Raw genomic sequence first — 23456 nt, forward strand, 5'->3', positions numbered from 1 at the left:
AATCTGCTTTTACTGTGTAAATTGACTGTGTGTATTTCCATAGCAACCTCACCTTCTCATGTCTTGAATCTGTAGACATCAACAGATGACTTTTAAAACTAAAGAGCATTGATACGTATGTTTAATTACAAAATACAGAAACAAATAAGGGAAGCATAGCAGGGGCCAGCAGCTTGGAGATGTGTCCAAAAGATGATCTCTCAGTGATGATTAGGCAGAAGGGTATCCGTAATGAATATGTTGTTGTGACAAAATTGCTTGCATATTTGAGTATTGGATGGTTACTTGAAGCACATATAAAGTCTTTCCTGATCTCACTGCTCAGAGGGCCAGTGCGAAGCCTATCCATTCCTTGCTCACTATTTCAGGGTTCAAGTGTGTTTTAGTGCTTTGTAGACCTTGTGGTAGCCCTCTGCACACCAGTAAATTTCATCCTTGTACAGAAGTGCATAAGGAGACAAGGAGTTAACTTTCTCATCTGACTTCTGGACTGGGATCTGAAGGTCCAGTCAGACATTTAGAAGACACACAAGAAACGCTATAAAACCATGGCACTCGTGGGCAGATAAGCTTTTGTGGAGCACAGCTCCACAGAAGGGTGAAATCCTGGCCACATTGAAGTTGATGGAAGTTTTGCACTCCCAGTTGCCAGGGGTCTGGGTTGCAGCCCAATGTAGTTTTGTTTTTCATATGGTTTTGTTTGTGTAAAATCGGTTGGTTAAAGCCTGTTCATGCTAAGCTCCTGTCAGCTCCTGGTCACCGTTTACCTGCATCAGTGCTGACACTAGCCATGAAGTTGTTGGAATTTGCACCTGTAAAACCCTGATGTTCTCATGTGGGGTTTTTGTGTTCCAGTTCTCACCTCTGTACGCACCGTTGTTTGCATGTGCAAAGCGCCAGATCATGTTGGTGCATGTGCATGCAAATAGATGGTGGGTTATAGCTTGGCTGGAAATTGAGCTCTAGAATTTCAGGTTTTTAGTCTTATCTTGGTGAAAGCTTGCTTTTTCCTGCTTTGCTAGCTAATGTTCCTGTCCCCAGTCCCGCTCTGGCTTCTGCTCTCCAATTGCCCCACACTCTTCATCTTCTTTCTCTGCTGAAAATTTAGCCTGGACATTAGAAATGTTTCCAAGGGAAATTGTTGAAGCTTCAAAACCTGCTCAGACAAAATTGAGGGATGGATTGTATGACCTAACAGGTCTCATCAGTTCTCAATACCTATGAGCCACCTGATGTTTTGCGTATAGCTAACTTCCAAAATTTGTTTATCCTTTACTATTCTACATTTAATCTCTTCAAATCAAAAAAAATTAGGCAAATATTTTCTTGTAGTGGATAAGATTTTTAATGAACAGTAAGTAGAACTAGTTCAGTTTGCTTAATACAGTCGCTTAACAGGTCAAATCTCTGCTCTTGCAGGTAGGAGGTAAAGTTAATCACTTACTGTGAGCAATGCCTTTGCTGTCCTCTTTTATTCTGTGCCATGGCTTTGGCCACTGAACCAAACATTTAAAAATATATATATATTTGTGGAAATGGGCAACCTGCCAAAAACTTGTCACTCATTAAAATTGCCTATTCATCTCTTTTTAAAGCTCTTGGGAAAATTAGCATTGTTCTTAGGAAGCTGATAATCAATTCTCACTTACTGTAGTATTTTTATAAGACACTTTCCTGAAGGATAGCTCTATTTGTATTGAACAGAAGAGGCAAGGTAATGGAGTAGTACTCTCTGCTTTCAGGCTGTCAACATGTATTTGACAGGTTTCAGAGTAACAGCCGTGTTAGTCTGTATTCGCAAAAAGAAAAGGAGGACTTGTGGCACCTTAGAGACTAACCAATTTATTAGAGCATGAGCTTTCGTGACCTACAGCTCACTTCCTCAGATGCATATCGTGGAAGCCTGCTGCAGTTTCCACGATATGCATCTGAGGAAGTGAGCTGTAGCTCACGAAAGCTCATGCTCTAATAAATTGGTTAGTCTCTAAGGTGCCACAAGTCCTCCTTTTCTTTTTGCGAACATGTATTTGGTTAGATCTCTTATATGATGACATGGGGGAGGGATGGTCTAACCTAGTAGAATTTTTCATGTCCCATAAACCATTATTATAGTGGTAAATTTCTGCACTAAATTAACATTGTTAAATGCTTCTCACATTGTGATTTGTGAATAAACATGGCTTGTTATAGGGGAAACCACTTCAAGGATCACCATACCTATATGGAATGAACGTGGTTGGCTTTCTCCTCTGTCATGAACAAAAATACGAACTGATTGTGATAACACCTTGCTCTTGGTAATAGTAGTGAAGCCCCCACTCCAAATCTGCTTACTACTGAGATTATACCACTGCTCCCTAAACTCAGCCCACTCACCAATATATTTGCAAATACCAAAATACAGGGTTCTTATTATATATGGTAGTCTATTTCCTTTCCTGAACAGTTGTGTAGCGTGGCAGTGCTGTGTTCCACATCAGTGGTGGGTAAATGACCGTTGTCCATGCAATCTGTAAAATGTTTTGGGGAGGAAAGATGCTACGGTAACGACCACCAGCATGAGTCGTCACCTGGGACTGAACATGGACTTTTGGTCTAAATGCAAAATCTGTAGTGTTTGAGCTAAAGATGGTAGTGCAAGGAGGGACAGGTGGTAAAGCTGTTCAGGTACAGTGTGTAGCCATGGATTGTCGTCTCTTTGTTGCTGTCCTTGTGAAGGCAGGTGGTATGTAACTGTTCTTTGGATCACTCCATGGGTTTCTAACCAACTAAACTTGTATGCTCAATGCTAGGTCTAATGCTTTGATCCAGATAGGACATAATATGTGTGAAATATGATACTTCCCCCCACTTGCTAGTCAGGAAATTAGATAATTCATCTAAAAAGATCTCTTTTGTGAGAAAAGCTTCTAATGAATTGCCTAAGAGGGACTGATTTTCAGATAATTAATTTATGTTTTGCCTTCTGTAGCTAGCCAAACATTTTATACAAACAATCCAATAATCTACATTTTCTACATTTCTCCTGAAATGAATCCAGTTTCAGACATGAGAATGGGCATTTGTCCCTTTCGAAATGAATTTGGTTCTTTTGAAATTCCAGGCATTTAAATAAATGTGTTTCTCTTCACTGCTAGTTTCCATATCTTGTTCCATCCATAGCAAAATCTAATCAAACGCTGGTTACAAATCCTCTTTTGATTGCTGCAGCCACTGAAAGTCAATATTACCTTCCTTCTTTTTCTCCCTTTTTTATATTGAACATAGCCCATTCTACTAGTCTGTCCTTTCAGGAACCCTGTAAAAATAATTACCCCTCTTTGGACCTTCTCCTGTGTCCTTTCTGTATTTTGAAGCCACAAACTAAACTCAGTATTATAGTTGTCTTCGCTAATGCTGAGTAAGGAGAATTAGATTAGATTGTACATCGGACATAAGAATCCTGCATTAGTGACCAAAGCCGTGCAGTTGCAAATACTAATGTTTAATGTTGCTCGTGTTGTCACCTCTGCAGGTATTTATACGCTAGTTCATCAGTCCCCTTCCTCCCATTTGCTAATGTTGCTTACAGATTCCCAGCAAGACTTTAGTGTCTGGCTTCAGAGGAGTCTGGTACCTACCTTCTTGACCAGGAGAAGAGCAGAGGATACAAAAGGAGCATAAAATGGTGGATCCTCAAATTGTGGGTAGGATTATTTGGACACTTGGGAAAAGGGCTTCAGAACAATTGTATCATTAGAAAACATTACTTCCCCTCTCCTCCTCCCCCCCCCCATTTAGCTTCCCTCAGTCACTTTATCTTCAGATTAGCAATTTATATCTGGGATTGATAATGCCTCACTCAGTTGATGCAGTGTTTTATTTTGCAGGTGAATGTTCCTACATTTCTTGAGCTTTCCAGTACTGTAATTGTTTCAGCCTTTGTAAATCTTGTGTCTCTTTGCATTTATACCAAGTTCATTAAATAGGAGGAGGAGCACTGACCTGAAAGAGGAAATCGTTGTTAGTTGCTGGTGAGGTATTTTAAATAGTATTTTAGCCCAGATTTGCAGAGGACGCTAGTTAAATTGTATTACTCTGTCAGTGTCGGATTTAAAATAGCTCTTGGACTAGCTAATACTAAAATATGAACATATGCATATAAAGAACTCCTATCAATTGTTCCTGGTTATGGACAGGACTCAGTCCTTTGAGGGTTGGAATTTTATTTTTGTCTAGCTTCAGGCTCAAACTCCTCTTCTTGCAGCAATATTTGAGACTACTTTATCAGTCTTTAGGTCATGCTGCAAGGCACATTTGTTTTGCTGAGCTGAGAGAGCATGGGAGGACTCTGAGGGTATGTCTACACTATGAAATTAGGTCGAATTTACAGAAGTCAGTTTTTTAGAAATCAGTTTTATATATTCGAGTGTGTGTGTCCCCACAGAAAATGCTTTAAGTGCATTAACTCGGCGGAGTGCTTCCACAGTACCGAGGCTAGAGTCGACTTCCGGAGTGTTGCACTGTGGGTAGCTATCCCACAGTTCCCGCAGTCTCCGCTGCCCATTGGAATTCTGGGTTGAGATCCCAATGCCTGATGGGGCTAAAACATTGTCGCGGGTGGTTCTGGGTACATATCGTCAGGCCCCCGTTCCCTCCCTCCCTCCGTGAAAGCAAGGGCAGACAATCATTTTGCGCCTTTTTTCCTGAGTTACCTGTGCAGACGCCATACCACGGCAAGCATGGAGCCTGCTCAACTCACTGTCACAGTATGTCTCCTGGGTGCTGGCAGACACGGTACTGCATTGCTACACAGCAGCAGCAACCCATTGCCTTGTGGCAGCAGACGGTGCAATACGACTGGTAGCTGTCATCGTCATGTCCGAGGTGCTCCTGGTCGCCTGTGTGAGGTCGATCAGGAGCGCCTGGGCAGACATGGGCGCAGGGACTAAATTTGGAGTGACTTGATCAGGTCATTCTCTTTAGTCCTGCAGTCAGTCCTATTGAACCATCTTATGGTGAGCAGGCAGGTGATACGGATTGCTAGCAGTCCTCTTGCATCATCTTCTGCCGGGCAGGCAAGAGATGAGGATGGCTAGCAGTCCTATTGTACCATCTTCTGTCGAGCAGCCATGAGATGTGGATGGCATGCAGTCCTTCTGCACCGTCTGCTGCCAGCCAAAGATGTAAAAGATAGATGGAGTGTATCAAAACAAGAAATAGACCAGATTTGTTTTGTATTCATTTGCAAACCCCCCGCCATCTAGGGGACTCATTCCTCTAGGTCACACTGCAGTCACTCACAGAGAAGGTGCAGCGAGGTAAATCTAGCCATGTATCAATCAGAGGCCAGACTAACCTCCTTATTCCAATAAGAACAATAACTTAGGTGCACCATTTCTTATTGGAACCCTCCGTGAAGTCCTGCCTGAAATACTCCTTGATGTAAAGCCACCCCCTTTGTTGATTTTTTAACTCCCTGTAAGCCAACCCTGTAAGCCGTGTCGTCAGTCGCCCCTCCCTGTGTTAGATTAACGGCAAACAATCGTGCATCTGAGTTGAGAGTGCTGTCCAGAGCAGTCACAATGGAGCTCCCGGAGGCCAGTACCGTTGAATTGTGTCCACAGTACCCCAAATTCGACCCGGTAAGGCCGATTTAAGCACTAATCCACTTGTCAGGGGTGGAGTAAGGAAATCGATTTTAAGAGCCCTTTAAGTCGAAATAAAGAGCTTCATCATGTGGATAGGTGCAGGTTTACATCGGTTTAACGCTGCTAAATTTGACCTAAAGTCCTAGTGTAGACCAGGGCTGAGAGAGCATGAAATCCTAATTCACAAAATCACTTAAGCATGTGCTTAACTTTAAATTTATGCTTAAAGACCTTTCCTGAGTATAGATGCTTTCTTGAATTGGAGTCAAAGATCGGATATATATTTTTAGTTGGTGAATTAAGATTTATGTTAATTACTGGGCAAAGGGGGATTCCTGCAGGAGTCTATTTGTGTAATTATTTTTTCAAAATATTTCAGATAGCATATAGAATGAAAGACTGGCCTGCCACTCTATGGAACTTACGTAGACATTAAAAGTAATTAAGGAATTTCAGGAATATTAAATTAATATTGGTAAATTAAAAATGCCTAGGACAGTTTTAAAGGTGAATGAATGAGCAAGTGACCCTTGTGTGTGTCTCCACAGTATGTGGGAAAAGATGAGTAAACTGACTAAATTTTGTGTACCTCAGAGGTTTCCATAGAGTATAATATTAAGAGAAGACTTGTAGCAAAAGCCATACCAACTGCAACAGGTAAGGCTGAAACGCAGCTTCCATTAGAAACCTTTTCAGCTTCATGTAACTTCAGCCAACAAATTCTTTTTGGGTCAAAAAGTTTTTCATTCCCGGGCATCAGGCCATGTGAATTTTTATGTACATGGAAGGTTTCAGCAAAAATCCATTCGGTCATCCTTTTTTTCCCCCAGTTCTCTCTCATCAGCATTCCTGTACTGTATCACCCATGCACGTATAACTCAGCAGATGAACCTGTTTTGTTGAACCTTGTCTTATTTTGCCGAGTGCATGGAGGTTGAAAGAAATTTATTCAGTGCTTTAAGCTATGAGTGTTGAAAGTTATTGCATCTATGTGAAGCAGGTCTGTTAGATCCCTTTACTTCATAGGTTTTAAGATCTGTAGTGACCATTATGATTATTTTCAGAGTAGCAGCCGTGTTAGTCTGTATTCGCAAAAAGAAAGGGAGGGCTTGTGGCGCCTTAGAGATTAACAAATTTATTTGAGCATAAGCTTTCGTGAGCTACATCATGCATCTGATGAAGTGAGCTGTAGCTCACGAAAGCTTATGCTCAAATAAATTTGCTAGTCTCTAAGGTGCCACAAGTACTCCTTTTCTTATTATGGTTATTGTTTGACTCCAGCGTGATGAAAGGTGTCCAGTTTAGATTTAGACTTTTTGTAAGGGAGAATTCACCACATCCCTTGGTAAACAGTTCCAGTAATTAATTACATTCACTGTTAAAATTTGCACCTAGGACCACATTTACAGAAATATTTAGATGCAGGGAGGTATCTAGCAGGATTACAAAAGTGCATATGTGAGTTATGTTTCAGAGTAGCAGCCATGTTAGTCTGTATCCGCAAAAAGAAAAGGAGTTCTTGTGGCACCTTAGAGACTAACAAATTTATTTGAGCATAAGCTTTCGTGAGCTACAGCTCACTTCATCGGATGCATTCAGTGCAAAATACAGTGGGGAGATTTATATACACAGAGAACATGAAGCAATGGGTGTTACCATACACACTGTAAGGAGAGTGATCACTTAAGACGAGCTATTACCAGCAGGGAGGGGGGAAGAAAACCTTTTGTAGTGATAATCAAGGTGGTGACAATCTACGATACAACCGCATTTGCTCCGACCCCTCAGACAGAGAGAAACACCTACAAGATTTCTATCAAGCATTCTTACAACTACAGTACCCACCTGCTGAAGTGAAGAAACAGATTGACAGAGCCAGAAGAGTACCCAGAAAGTCACCTACTAATTGGGACAGGCCCAACAAAGAAAATAACAGAACGCCACTAGCCATTACCTTCAGCCCCCAACTAAAACCTCTCCAACGCATCATCAAGGATCTACAACCTATCCTGAAGGATGACCCATCACACTCACAGATCTTGGGAGACAGGCCAGTCCTTGCTTACCGACAGCCCCCCAACCTGAAGCAAATACCAGCAACCACACAACAGAACTACTAACCCAGGAACCTATCCTTGCAACAAAGCCCGTTGCCAACTGTGTCCACATATCTATTCAGGGGACACCATCATAGGGCCTAATCACATCAGCCACACTATCAGAGGCTCGTTCACCTGCACATCCACCAATGTGATATATGCCATCATGTGCCAGCAATGCCCCTCTGCCATGTACATTGGTCAAACTGGACAGTCTCTACGTAAAAGAATAAATGGACACAAATCAGACATCAAGAATTATAACATTCAAAAACCAGTCAGAGAACACTTCAATCTCTCTGGTCACTCGATTACAGATCTAAAAGTGGCAATTCTTCAATAAAAAAACTTCAAAAACAGACTCCAACAAGAGACTGCTGAATTGGAATTAATTTGCAAACTGGAAACAGTTAACTTAGGCTTGACTCGAGACTGGGAGCGGATGGGTCATTACACAAAGTAAAACTATTTCCCCATGTTTATTTCCCCCCCCCCCCCCACTGTTCCTCAGACATTCTTGTCAACTGCTGGAAATGGCCCACCTTGATTATCACTACAAAAGGTTCCCCTCCCCTCCCCTTCCCTCTCACCCCCCCCCACCGCTCTCCTGCTGGTAATAGCTCATCTTAAGTGATCACTCTCCTTACAGTGTGTATGGTAACACCCATTGCTTCATGTTCTCTGTGTATATAAATCTCCCCACTGTATTTTCCACTGAATACATCCGATGAATTGTGCTGTAGCTCACGAAAGCTTATGCTCAAATAAATTTGTTAGTCTCTAAGGTGCCACAAGTACTCCTCTTCTTTATGTGAGTTAGGTGCCTAACTCCATGACTTTCAAGGGGAATTAGGCACCTAACTCACATAGGCACATTCATAAATCCCACTAGGCACTTATTTGCACATTTATACATCTAAAAACATTTGCCCCCTCATAACTAGGTTGACTTTTTCTATCTTCAGATTGCAGCCATTGATTCTTGCTTGATCTAAATCTTAGAATGTTGGGAATTCAGATTTGCAGTAGAGTTTGATGTCAGGCTTTTCTGCTCAATCTATGGGGGCTTTGAACATATGGGGCACTGTGAAGTACTTTACATTTGCAAGTTTAGATTAAGCTAATGTGTGAGGAAGTAGGGATAGTAGTGGTCCCTTCCTAAAGGTCCCCTGGAGTAGAAGAGTGCACACACATCTCCTGAGTTGTGGTCCAGCTTCTGCCATGATAACAATTCATATTTATTTAGCCCTTTACTAACATTAGTTAGGCTTCACAGCTCCCTATGCAGTAGCTACTGTAAATATCAGTGATATAAAGATCAGGAAACAGAGACCCAAAGAGTTTCAAATGCCCCAAAGCTCTCCAAGTGTTAAAATTTGACATGCTCAGACAATCTAAGTGGTGTTACACTGTCTGTGGTGGTATTGTGGGGGGCTTCTATTGAAATAAGCTAACTCAGTTGAACACTGCACCTTTCTGCATGAGTCATTTTGGATAGTTCTCTGAAAATATCCACTCAATGTGCAGCAGCAGTCAAAAAAGCTAACAGAATGTTGGGAATCATTAAGAAAGGGATAGATAATAAGACAAATATCATATTGCCTCTATATAAATCCATTTTGAGTACTGCATGCAGATGTGGTTGCCCCATCTCAAAAAAAGATTCAAAAAAAGGCAACAAAAAGGATTAGGGGTATGGAACAGTTACATTTGAGGAGAGATTAAGACTGAGACTTTTCAGCTTGCAAAAGAGAGGACTAAGGGGTGGGTTATGATAGAGATCAATAAAATCATGATTGGTGTGGAGAAAGTAAATATGGAAGTGTTGTTTACTCCTTCTCATACCACAAGAACTAGGGGTCACCAAATTACATTAATAGGCAGCCAGTTTAAAACAAACAAAAAAAAAAGGAAGTATTTCTTCACACAACACACAGTCAACCTGTGGAACTCCTTGCCAGAGGATGTTGTGAAGGCCAAGACTATAACAGGATTGAAAAAAGAACTAGATAAATTCATGGAGGATCTATTAGCCAGGATGAGCAGGGATGGGGTCCTTAGCCTCTGTTTGGCAGAATCTGGGAAGGGGCGACAGGGGATGGATCACTTGATGAATACCTGTTCTGTTCATTCCCTCTGGGGCACCTGGCCTTGGCCACCGTCGGAAGACAAGATACTGGGCTAGATGGACCTTTGGTCTGACCCAGTATGGCCATTCTTATGTTCTTATATGAAGTCTCTTTTGCAATTGAATCTGGTGGCTAGTTCTGTGTCTTCTCTCCTTCTCTTCAGCTCTTGTTGGCTTTTGTTGCACTAAATAGGCTATAGGCACAAGATGTGTCAGACTCTTCTAATCAGGCCTGCACAACACATGCAGAGTTATGTGCCTCACCCAAAATCAATGTTTGAATATTGTTGGCTTAGTTGACGACCAGCCTTTCATATGTTAGCATGAGGCTGGGTTTAAATTGTAAATACCTGCTGTGGTTTACTTAATTTCACTGTACTGAGAGTTTATAAGATGCTAATGCCACCATTTTGTCTAATTAACTCTGATATACTATAAACTCTATGCCAAAAATCTATATACAGGCTCTAAATACAAGGTGGTGGTAACATTTACATTTCCCCATACCTAATTTTTGTTTGAACACATGCAAGTTAAGCAATTACTGAGAGATCAGTACAGTATTTTTCGAAAAATCAGTTGTTTAGGATCAGCAAAAAGGGTGAGGGGAGTTGGTGGAAAAGGCTGGTCATCAGCAAACTTCTGGCCACCAAAATAGCTGCCTCTGTGGCTAGTCTGTTAGAGTAACGCGGATTTCCATGAATGGAATAGCTGAGAGGCAGATAAAGAGTGCTACCTTCTCTGTTCTAGCTTGGGGATGAATATTTTCTGTGCTCTAGGTTCTGCTTTCTCAAGCTTCGAAGAAACAAAAGAGCTTAAGCACCCTTTTGGCTGTAAATACTTAGTGTCATTATCAAAACTGCAGCGGCATCTAAAGTAGGAAGTAAATGTTAGGTTCCCAAGCTGCTGATTACAGCTAGACAAATTTACTCTTGTTAAAAAAAATTGTGGTGTGTGTTAAAGGCTGTAATTGGCTCTGGAGAAGGCCTTTTACTTGTGTTCCCCAGTCATGGCTGTCTGCACTTATCTCATTCTTGGCATCCTCCCATTTTCAAGTAAGACGTGGCAGTAAAGTATTCTGAGGCTATGCCAAAGAGCAGATTGTTGTAGGAAAAAAGTGTTTCTTACACGTTATGTTGAACTCTAAGCTGCTAAGGTATTAGGCTAACGTTTGTCCTGTAGAATTAAAGAAGGAAGATTGTTATTGGAGTGGCAGAAAGTTCTTTGCCAGTATTTCTGAGCATGGTGAATATGGCTGGATGAGGAAGAACCCAGATCTGTGCCTCAATTTACCTGTTATGCTCTCAGACTCTGACTCCTTTGTGTTAGGGACTTTGGTTAAGTGCAACAGAGAAGCATCTGACAACACTAAGTGGTCTGCTGTGGTCTGGATCTGAGACAATCAGTCAGTAGTGTGAAAGAGATAGCCGCCCTGCAAGAAACACTGTGTGAGAGAGGTGGTTTTGGTTTTTTTTTCTTTCTTTTTTTTTTTTAAATGTATCTGAGAAATTGGACTGAAACTGGGTCAGGGCATGTGATTTTGAATGTATGTTAACTATGGAACAAACTTCCCTACCAACAGGGTTTTGTAGCAGAAGAATACTTCTGCTTACCTCCTGTGGCAGAGACTACTCATTATCCATTAAGCTCTGTGTGTGGAGGAGGAGTGGGGCTGGGGAGGTGGGAGAATCTCTATTCCAACATATTTATTAAATGCTAGCTTGGAATATTGAGTGGAGTAATGGAGCTACAGTTAGGAAGGAGAGGACAAAATGGAAAATGAGGATTGTTATATTGAACATATGTATTGGTCCATAAACACATATGTATTAATTTGTAGGAATCGTCTCTGGAAAGGGATAGGATTAAAAGCATGTTCTTCTAATATAGTAAATTTGGGTTGGAATAGGATAAAGTGGTGGAACGACTACAGATGGCAAAGAAGACTATTTTTGTTTGACAGCATATGTGCTTTGAAGGTTAAGAAAGGAATAGGATGCAGTGTTGCATGACGGAAAGGGAGGAAAATTTATTTTAATTTTAAATCGGATTGAGCAAGGATAATATTCTTGAACAGATTTTATTGGAGGCACAAGTTCACTGGCCCAAGAGATGTTGAGATCTTAGCTGCATCTGAACTGGAACCAGGAAAGAGTTTCCTCCAGGCATTGGATCTGACCCGAACCCAGAACCTGGTTCGGTTTTAGGGATCCATCTGAAATGTTACGTGGTTCAGATTAGAGGTTCTGGTTTTGCCCCAAGTCTGGTTAAAACACACACTTTCTGATCTTGTATTTCATTGCACCATAGAGCAAAAGTGTCTCAAAAATGCATTGAAACAGACAGGAAAGGGGTGTAATTTCACATGAGGAGAAACAGCTATAAAACTTTTGTCAGGCTGACCGCCTTGAAGATGTAGGGTATTTAAGCTTGCTCGTCAGGCAAGTTGCTCTAATCTTTGAGCGTTAATTGTTACGATTCTAAACAAAACATCTTGTCAAGGAAATGAAACATTTGAAAATGAAAAACAGGTTTTGCTTGGTTAACATAACGAATCTGAGAGAATACCCGGTAGACAAAGCAGTCCCTTCCTCCAATTTCTCATTCTGCTAATTAAAGATGCCTGTTCTCCTCCCTACCTGTTTTTTAATAAGCATCTTCTTAATGAGTTAAAGTTCTGTTCCTAGGTGGGAAAGGGGAAGAAACGTGACAAACTGAATAACAGTGTCCTCTGATATCTGTTTCACAAGGGCTTGTGATTCATCTTCCATTTAAGCAGGAACCCTAATCCTAGCTCCAAGTACCCTACCCATAGGAACCTGAACTCTCGGGCAGGGAGCCCTACCCATAGGAACCTTAACCTCAGCTCCAAGTACCCTGTCAGGGTATGTTAACATGTCTTTTCAGTTAATGGCGAAATACTATATAGGGAACTGGTATAATGAAATTATTCAAGTAATTGGGACAGAAAACTATTTATTTTGCCTAGCTGGAAATCGTTCAACTTGTTGATCTGAGGCCAGATTTGGTTTAGTTCTGTGTGTATAATTCCAAGCTGAAGAGCCCTTTATGGCAGATTGTAATCTTTAATAAGTGTTGCATTATGCAACAGTGTGTAAATTGTGATGGATCGGAACAGCAAGCCCCTGAAATAGCATGCACTTAAAATACAAAACTGACAATTAAATCTCTGACATATAAATGAGCCTTTGGATAGTAGAACCTGAGAGCCTGAGATTACAATAGTGGTTAGAAAAAGATGCTTTTAGGTGGAGAGAAATAGACTTATCCTGCCTGCATCATTGAGTTTAATTCTTCTGCTTGACTAATGGCCAGTTTTCATTCTGTATTTCATAAATATTAATAGTAGCACCATGGATTTAATGGATCATATTCATCCCTGTCAGAATGCCATTGACTTCAGTGCAGTTATACCTGGGATTAATTTGGCCTACCATTTCCTGTCGCAAGTGAAAATGGTCTCTGTTATGGTTTTTTACACTACATTGGTTTGTCCAGGTTACATATGGCATGTTTGGAATGTAGCTGATTCTCTTAAGTCATGAAATTTGGCAAAACAATTCCTTAATGCAAAAACACATGCAATCTAGATGGGAAATAGAATAAAAGTCATAATTTTTTTTTAAATTTTCCCTTTGCATTCATCAGAGGTGTTTCATGCATCTGGTTGCTTAGAAATGAGGAAAATTATCTGTAAAAGGGAAAAGATGCAGTTAGTTTGTAAATGCTTTGTGTTCAAATGTTCACTTTTTCTGACCTCTGTAGCTAGAACTGCTGGATCTCTCATTATCTGATTTTATTAGGCTCAAATTCTTCCCAAGTGCCAAAATTACCTACACCTAAGTGCAGAGTGAACTTCAGATTAGTATACTGGATGGGCATCTGGAATGTCTGCTGCTTTTCTCAACTTACAAAAGTCGCTCTCCCCCATTCCCTCCCCATTACTGGGCTCTAGCTTCCTACTCTTCATGTCTCCTCATGGGCCTGATCCAAAGCCCAGTGATGTCAGTGGAATACTTTCAATTGTCTTTGTATCAGGCCCTAAAAATAAGAGAGTGAGCTTTTGAAACAGACCTATTTGGCATTGAGCCACTTGTCTGGATTAATAGGTACAGTAACATTTTTGCGTATTTTGTCAGCCACCTTTTAAAATTGTGGACAAACATCTCTAGTTCCTATTACTGTAGGAATGAGGGGATTATTATTACTGGATACCGCTCTATCACATATGCACACCAATTTACTCTCTTCTAGAATCTTTCTTCTTGCTCCAGTGACAAACAGCGCTGGACCATAGCCTTCCCTTGGCACTTTGAAATCTAACATATTTCATTCCAGCTGGTGTTTCTGACCTTTAAAACTGGAATTTTAAACGCACTTTGTCGGCATTAAGTCCTGCAGTATGCTCTAGTCAATAATTTGTTGAATCACTCCTGTGCCTTCCAATATCCATCTATCTCTTTTAATAATGAAAACCCTCAGAAGAGCCAGCTTTAAATAGAGGATGCAGTGTACTCCCAAGGCTTTTAACCTTTTCTAAATAAGGGAATTATTTTGGAAATGTGTCCATTTTAAGGGTTTGTTAATTGACAAATGAAACTAAAGTCAAAATTAAACTGGAAAAAAATCTATAAAATATTGACTTTATCTCATGGAAGCAATTTCGGAAAAGGATCTTTGTTCTTAATAAGGAATCAGCATGATTTGATTCTGTGTGTATATACTTAACGTGATCCTTTCAACGTAATCATGGGTTTCCTTTGATTTTTTTCCTGAGAGTCTGTGATGGGTTGGACGCCCTTCCAGGTTGCCACCTGATGTACTGGGGTTCCACTGAGCCCGCCCGTTCCACCAGCCTGGGCTCCCTCACCCTGTCCTGCTGCACACACACACAGGTAGCAACGCACCCACCTGCAAACAGACACAGAGACACTCAGATCAGCTCTGCGTGGGAAGACTCAGCTCAGGGATTGCCCAGTGCTCCAAGTCCACACACCCTCTGGAGTGTAAACCCAAATGATATTGCCTTGCGCTGTATAGAGATCTATATGGCGTTAAGCTCATGAAATTCACTCCCTCGCTCAATGTGGAGGAAGATATGCACAGTCCCCCCCACCACATCCCTCCGCTGTGAATTACACAAACTGGTTATAGAATAAACAAAAAACAAGTTTTGTAGTTAATAAAGGTAGGTTTTAAGTAATTGTAAGGGATAGCAAACAGATCAAAGCAAATTACTGAGCAAATAAAACAAAACACACAACCTAAACTTAATACACTAAATTAACTGGTTAATTTAGCAAATTCTCACCTTAAATGTTGTTTTATGCAGGTTGCAGAGTTTCTTGAAAGTAAACTGCACTGCTTACAGCTTAAATCTCCAGGTATTCCTTTCACAGGCTACATCTTTCTTGCCTGGGCTCCATCCCTGCCTCCCTTTCCCCCCTCCCCGCAGCTTAGTTCCTTTGTCTCTTCAGGTGGTTTTCAGCAGTCTTCCTTCTTGGGCAGGGAGGCAGTGGAGAAGAACCAAGATTAGCTCAGTCCCCACCCTTAAATAGGATTTACATACGGTAGGAATACTTTGTTTCCTAGTTTGACCCCCAACCCCTTCTAGTGGAAAAATACCATCAGTCCAAGATGGTATCCTGTACCAGGTGACCTGATCACCTGACCCTGCAATGTCAAAGCAGCATCCCAGGAAGCTTCTCAGGAAAGTGGAGATTAGTATCTTCAAAGTCCTATCGTCCTTCCGAATGGCCCATCCAGGCTGATTGTCTACTGTCTGGTGGGTGTTCACCAGGTGCAAGCACTTTTGTAATGGATACATAGTCCATATTCCTAACTTCCGATACAGAAATGATACATGCATACAAATAGGATAATCATATTCAGTAAATTATAACCTTTCCAATGATACCTCACATGAGCCATCTTGCATAAAACATATCTCAGTTATGCCATATTCATATCATAACAATATTTCTATGAAGAATATGGGGCGTAATGTCACAGAGTCTTCAAGAGATGACAGAGGCGAGCTCTGCTTGATATTCTGATCTTCCTATGTAGGAAATGCACGTAGGAGTAAAGTATAAGCATCTTGGCGGTTTTGCTTGGCATACATTTTACCACTGATAAAACAGGTTCTGGAGACACAGCTCTCTGAGGCAGCAGTATTTTACAGATGGGTTCAGTACCTTATCCAAGATCATGCACCATCTTGGGCAAAGCCCAGCCCCTGCTCTAATCACTAGCCTAGATTTGCTATCTTAAAAGAAAGTTTGTGTATTTGGTTAAAGATGCTTCTCCTAATGCCACATCAAATCCATGTGACTCTCTGGACTTATGTAAACACATCGATTCAATACATTTGAAGTGGCCTGATTTTTCAGAGGTGCACTCACAAATTCCGCTGAAGTCAGAAGGAGTGGAAATCAGTTAAAATCAGGCCATCTCTATTTGGGTGCCTAAATATGGGATTGCAGAGCAATTTAGTTTAAATTGTTTTCTTTTCAACATTCCGAAAACTGAGTGGGTTTTTTTTGTATCTGCTACTTTAGTGGACAACAGAAGATTGGGGTTAAGAGTGCTCAGGAGTTCAGAATAAATGGGGGTGACCAGCCAGCTTTAAAACAAAACCCAACTTGAGGAGAAAAGGAGGTGGATATCTAGTCAAAGTTTCCATGTTTTCCTTAATCCAGATTTATGTGAAGCTTGTAGTCTGGGTGATAAGGGGATATTTACTTTGCCATAGTTCGAAAAGGTTCTTCTTCTGAATCTGACACATTAGTAAAGTTGTCAATAAAATAAGGATGGTGAGGAGCATACGATAAATAATCTCACTACATATTCTCTGACTAGTAACGTTATAAACTTTATCAGCAAAACAAACAAGATCACAAACACTGTAATATAGCAAAAAAGATAGCACCGATACATAATGGCCAGCATTTACATACTCACATCATCCCTTGCAGGGAACACTGGAATAGGGGAAGCAATCCTTGGAAAGTCATCAGGCCAGTGTGTTCCAGCATATCCCACTGCCCATATGCTGGGTCTTTTATAGGGAGTTACACTGATGCACGCTATGTTATGCATATTCAATTACGGTTTCAACCTTCTTTCCTAATACATACGTCCATACCTCAATAATACTGGGGTCCCTATCTTCAATAGGTCAATTAGTCATGTTATTAGCATTTACGTCAGTTGCCAGGGTAAGGTCAAACTATTGGTTAAATATAATTTATCTAGTAACTACCTACATCATTATAGCCATTTTATATCTAGGCCTTGGTTATGCTTAGGTAAATGTTACACAGGCCTGAGGCCTGTAGGTCCTTGCGTTACAGCCTCATAATATTTATTCCTTACTTATGTAAGCACAATTTATATATGACTGGCTACAAATTCCAACTTGAGCCTTCTAGGCTTAAAAGACTCCTGTTGTTTTCTGATCTGTGCACACGCTTATGTGGAATTGCCCTTTTATAGCTCCACTTCTAATCTAAACCTACTCTCTCTCCCTCTGCTAACTATCTTTTATGGTCCCATGCATACAGGGGGAAATTGGGTAGCATGTATTTGTTTACTCTAGTTTTGTTTGGAGTAAACATCCCGGTTATCCCAAATGCTCTTGCTGCTGAAACAATTCAATTTACTGAATGTAATGAACCTTACTTGTTAGTAATCTCCATAGCTGGGAGAAGCTTGGTGCTTTACCTTTTTTCTTTTACTTATTTATTTAAGCGCTTTTGATTTTGGCCATGATGTTTTATGCTCTGTTCCTTGGGGCCCTTCATGAAAATAAGATGTTGCATCTTAGAACATCCTGTTGAATAAAACTGCCTGAATAAAATACACACATTTGTTTTATGACACAGACTATTATGCAAAGGAGAGGTGGGGAATGTAGGTCCCCAAGGAGTAAGGGGTGCTTATATGCTCCCTTGCCTTCTCCTTTGATCATGATGAAATAGATGAAACCCTCCTTTTACTTTTAATTACCCTTTCCACACTCTGCAGCAATTTCAAGCCTGATTTTAGAAAGACTTTAAATGAACAATACTAAAAAGACGAGAACTAGGCAGTGCCCAATCCATGCCCTCAAGTGGCATACTGCAGCTCGTTTTATAGAGCTACCACAGGTCATTATGTCATTCTGAAGGTTTAAATGAAGCCTTTAAAATTTGTTTGTTAGTGCATTATTATATACAGAATATAATATGCTGTTGCTCAGAAAGGATACTCTGCTTGTAACTAAAAAGTTAAATTGTGCAAAGATTGAAGTATCTCTGGCCTCTTATTCCTAGGGGTGCCTTCCTCCGACATACTCAGGATACTGCATACACAACTGGAGCCTTGCCTAGCAGCAGCAGCTTTCTGTACACAGCTCTACTTACCAGTCAGCATAGCAGAAAGTTGTTGATGCTAGACAAGGCTCAGTTTTGAGCAATACCATGTTATATTCTGTAGACACTAATGCGTTAACAAATTTTAAAGTCATGCTTTAAACTTTTAGTATAGGGTAAATCAGAGTGAAAGATGAAATGTGAAGACCATTACATTACGTATTAAGAATAGGATGGGCCCACTAATTTTCCCATCAGTGGTTTTTTCCCCCCCAAGAGCTAATGAACTTAGTTTATATAATTATCAAAGTTGCAATTAAATAGTAACTTTCATTTAAAGGCTTCAAAGTACATTACACGGAGTAACTGCTCTTTGTAATACCACTGTGAAGCTGGTCATGTGGGGTTTTTTTTTGGTTTTTTTTTCCATTTCTATTTCACAAACTGGGAAACTCTGGCAAAGAAAGTCAATAGTGAGTTGGTGATGAGTTAATGACAGAGCTAGGACTGGAAGTCAGGATTTTGCAGGAGCTCATCCCATTAAACCAGATTCCCTCCAAACTTTATAACAGCTGCCTGCAGAGATCTACTGAGAAGTTCTCCTGAAGTCTACAGTCAAGCTTCCCAATAGCATGCATCTCCAGAAATGGTCTGGCATGTAAAATTTTACAACATTCTGAAGCCACCTGTGTAACCTGAACAGCATATAGGGGTTGCCTTATAAGGGGGTTGTCATTTTTTTTATTATAAACCCATACAACAAAGGGAATAAACTGATCTGAAAAATAATTGTTCAATACCATATAACTTGTTAATTGTATATAATTATAACATAATTCTTCAATGAGCCTGATTCTGATCTCACTCCAGTATAAATCAGTAAGTAGCTCAGTTGAAATCAGTGGGGTAACACAAATGTAAAGGGCCCAAGATTTTTAAGCCATTGTATCATCCAATGCCTTCTTAGCTGGTACTAAATATGTGATGAATTAAAAAATACAATTCTACCCCTCCTGAACTGGGTTGAACCCACAAAGTCGTCATGATCTGCCTGCTGGCTCTGTAACTATGGTTAATTGACACCTAATCCTCTCCAAGTTGTATTGATTTCATTGATGCTGGTGCATGGCAAGGTTCTAATACAAAGAGAAGAGAATTAAATGAGAATAGCTCCGTGAATGTTGTTTCTATTCAGATTATAGGTATATCAGTGTCTAGGAAACGGAAGAGAATAAATATTCAAAGGCAAAGGAAATGTTTACAAATGTCAAGTGTATAGAAAACAGCACTATGTAAAAATGAATAAGCAACAACAATTACTTGCTGGTGTCCTTTCAAGCCGAGTGATGTACTTCTTAATTAGGACAGTGCCTCTTGGGATGGGGCTAATTGGCTAATTTAGCTTGGACAGGGAGGAGATGAGAATAGTCTTTTTATAGTTTATTTGCTCATTATTAGAGCCCTTGAAATACAGCTATAATTTGTAGCATTTCTTTCCAGAGGATTCTACACATTTGCAGAAACTATGTAAGTAATTTTTCTGAGAAACCTATTTATATTTTTATAAAATATATAAAATATATATAGGTACAACTAAGCTACCCTAATGTACATCTGCATTAACTACAAGGGAAAAGATAGCTGCCAGAGTTATTAGCAAACACCCGAGACTTGTCACCCGAATTTGTGAAATTAAACAGATTACTGACTTTACTACACCAACTTTAAGAAGCTGGAACAGACTACAGGAATCTGCTGAGTCTCCAAAGGCTGAACTTGGGCCTGACACTGAGGTGTGGAGCAGTCTCAAGTCCCAGTAAAGTTGTGGAGCTACTGAAGAGCAAGGCAGTTTCTCTTCCCTTTGCTTGTCTCTCCTATGGAGAAAGGAGTGGAAAAGTTCAGGGGCTTGTTGCACTCTGGTCACTCAACAAATGTGAGAATTGCAGAGATAGGAATAATGCTCCTAATGACACCCTTCAATTTGCTGAAGATCAACCAGCCAGGCTTCACAACAGGACAAACTATACCAATTGCCCTAATCTCAGTGGGAACCGGTTTCCCTGTGGCAAAGGGTAGAGGTCAGATGTCCTTGCTAATTCACTTGGTCTTTCAGTTGCCTCCAATACAACCAACCGTGAGATGTGGTTAAAGTGGCATCACTCATTTCTTTGGGTGAGATCCCGGTGGTAGTGGTAGGCCACTGCTCTTCTTTCTTGATGGCTTTTGGCTTTGGAGTCTCATAGAGCTGATTCTTGTCATCACGCTTACTCCATGTTGATGTGTACTGGTAGGAAGGGGCACTGTGAGGCAAAATGGGCTGTACTCTGTTATCAATATGCTGATGATAGCTGACTGTTTCCTTTTCAAGAGGCTCACATGGTACAATTTTATTTCTTTCCCTATATCTGGCAACAAACATGGAGACATCCAGGTGGCTTAATATCAGTCTGGATAAGATGGAGATGATGCTGATTGGCAGAAGCATTTTAAGGAAGGAGGGAGTATGATCACTCCTTCAGTGTATAGTTGCTTAGGATTTTGTAGCTACCTTTGTATACGTAGATGCTTTAATGGTACCACATTAATATAAAAGCTTTAGGGAAAATCTGAAGTGTGGCTTTCCTTATCTTTCTGTGGAAGAAGGATTATGCAACCAGCTTGACAAAATACTTTACTAAGATGTGTTTGTGACTGTCGAATCAGCAGTCCCTGGTTTATCCCATGCAAAGAGTGTACTGTTAAATGTGAGATTGAAATTCTTTTCATTTATGAATATAATGTGCCAAGGTTAAGTCCAAGTATGTTCATGAAAATTTGAGTGGGCTTAATACACCCTCCCGCTCTGTTTGACTAGTACCGTATCCAACCATAGTACCAGAGATTGAATGTTTTTTGTTTCACTACTACTAAAGATGAGAAATTAAGAGAAAAGATCACTAAACCTTAAAATACAGGATCAAGATGTCCTCTCAATTACACTGATTTAACTACATTAAATCCAATGGGAGTTTCACCAACATAATTGATAGAATTTGGCAGAAAGACATGGGTGACGTGTTAATATAGGAGTGGGATTTCGGCTAGGTGGTAGGTGAAGTCCAAGACAATGTGTTGTCATCATGTTATGCAAACAAAATAACCTCAGGGCTCTTAACCTGCACAGTTCTGTAGACAATACTTGCCCATCTTTGCAATATATTCAGCCTTCACCTGGAGGGAGTCTCTCCCAGACATATCCCTGTATTCAGGGATATCTCCCAAGTCCCAATAGGTCATAAAATGAATGTTCTTTTATCCATATATGCCATATTCTGAGTTTGTCAAGATCTCCATATGTATTTTTCATCAGGCATGATAAGGAAGCACAATAATACCATAAAGTACTTTTCTTTTATGTTCTTTTCCATCATGTGATTTCAATTGCCAGTTGATTTACCTGGATGTCCACTGTGTACGTCAGGTACTTTGAACACTCCTATTGTATGTTTCAAGTTTTAGAATTTGGCTCTTTTACAATACTTTAGTCTTTTTTTTTATGTAGTGGGCTCCAAGCGTGCTAAGATCCTGGTCTAACGCTATCTGTATGGTTGGGCTGGTGCCAGTCTGAATTGGGCATTTCCCATCTTTTATGCTTGCTGAGTTTTGAAAAATAATGTGCTTTTGGCATAAAATTTAAACAAAGCTATGGTTTTTTCTCCACTTCTTAAAATTGAGCCACGATCATATTTCTTGCTATATCTAAATAGTTTATAAAATATTGTATGTGCTTTTCATTTTCTTTTAAATCTTTCTTGGTCTTGTGATATCCTGTGATCTAGGGTTACTCCTGGTTAGCTGTATATGCTAAGACTTTTGGGCCTTATGCCTTGATTAGTTCAGCTAAGCTATTTTTTCACAGGGCTTGAGGCTTGTAAGCTCAGTGCGTTACTGCCTTCACTTACACCTGTACTTTATGTAGCAAGTAACTGTACCTACAGGTGACATTGGAAACTCCCACTAAATGACAAAACAACAATTACAAATGTCCAAGGATTGACTAACATGCATAACCTATTCTGTCTCAAGATAAAGCAGCATAGTAGAGGCAGTATATTAAAAAGAACAGTGGTGTGATTTATCTCAGATTGGGGATGAGAATTGTAAGACAGTCTTCCTGATAACCATTCACCAGCCAGCAGGTAGGAGACAAATGAGGTAATCTCAACATAAAGGTGCAGTGGACAAACTGTATGTTGCGTGTAAAAGAAAATATAAACCATAACATTATTCCTTCAGTGCAAAGAATGTTAACAAGAACTTTGCAAAGTGGATACAATTAACTTAGGCTTGAATAGAGACTGGGAGTGGTTGAGTCATTATACAAAGTAAAACTATTTCCCCTTGTTTATTCCCCTCCGCCCCCCCCCCATGTTCCTCAGACGTTCTTGTTAACTCCTGGAAATGGCCCATCTTGATTATCACTTCAAAAGGTTTTCTCTCCCCCCACCCCACTCTCCTGCTGGTAATAGCTTATCTTAAGTGATCACTCTCCTTACAATGTATGATAAACACCCATTTTTTTCATGGTCTGTGTGTATATAAATCTCCTCACTGTATTTTCCACTTTATGCATCTGATGAAGTGAGCTGTAGCTCACGAAAGCTTATGCTCAAATAAATTGGTTAGTCTCTAAGGTGCCACAAGTCCTCCTTTTCTTTTTGCGAATACAGACTAACACGGCTGCTACTCTGAAACTAGAACTTTGTCACTGTACTGTATATGCTTTGGACTTATAGAGAAGTGATTATAGATAAAAATAATCACTTCTCTATAGTCCAAAGCATATATTCACTATATATCTATATCAATATAGTATGTGTGGATGTATATCCAAGCTATGATTCATATATCTTTAAATATATACTTTTTCACTAAGTGAAAGGTATTGTAAGTGTTAGGGTATATGCTGTGCATTATCTCAAAGACCCAAATCATCTTCCCTCATAATGCTTCTTTTCTTTTACTTTTCCAAATGCTTAATAGTAAATCTTTAGTGCTGGGCACTCAGATTTATTCCTAAATCCTTACACTGACAATTTACTCCTTAAAGTTGAAAGCCTGGATTCAATTTAAGCCGCCATAGCAAAGCACACACTTTACTCATAGACAAACATGAAACTCATAACGTTTGTCCAACTTTTGTATGTGTAAGGAGGTAGGGTACACACTAATTTGCCATTTAGTC

The 23456-nt window shown here is 40.1% G+C and overlaps 1 protein-coding gene across 2 annotated transcripts in view; it reads left to right on the forward strand.

Annotated features, from left to right (window-relative positions):
* Positions 1-23456, forward strand: part of ADAMTS2 (ADAM metallopeptidase with thrombospondin type 1 motif 2) — a 262414-nt gene that overhangs the window by 34989 nt on the left and 203969 nt on the right. The gene's annotated exons all lie outside the window — the stretch shown is intronic.

Source organism: Lepidochelys olivacea (genome assembly GCF_965140295.1).
Source record: "Lepidochelys olivacea isolate rLepOli2 genome assembly, chromosome: 8".
In the NCBI taxonomy this organism is placed as follows: domain Eukaryota; kingdom Metazoa; phylum Chordata; order Testudines; family Cheloniidae; genus Lepidochelys; species Lepidochelys olivacea.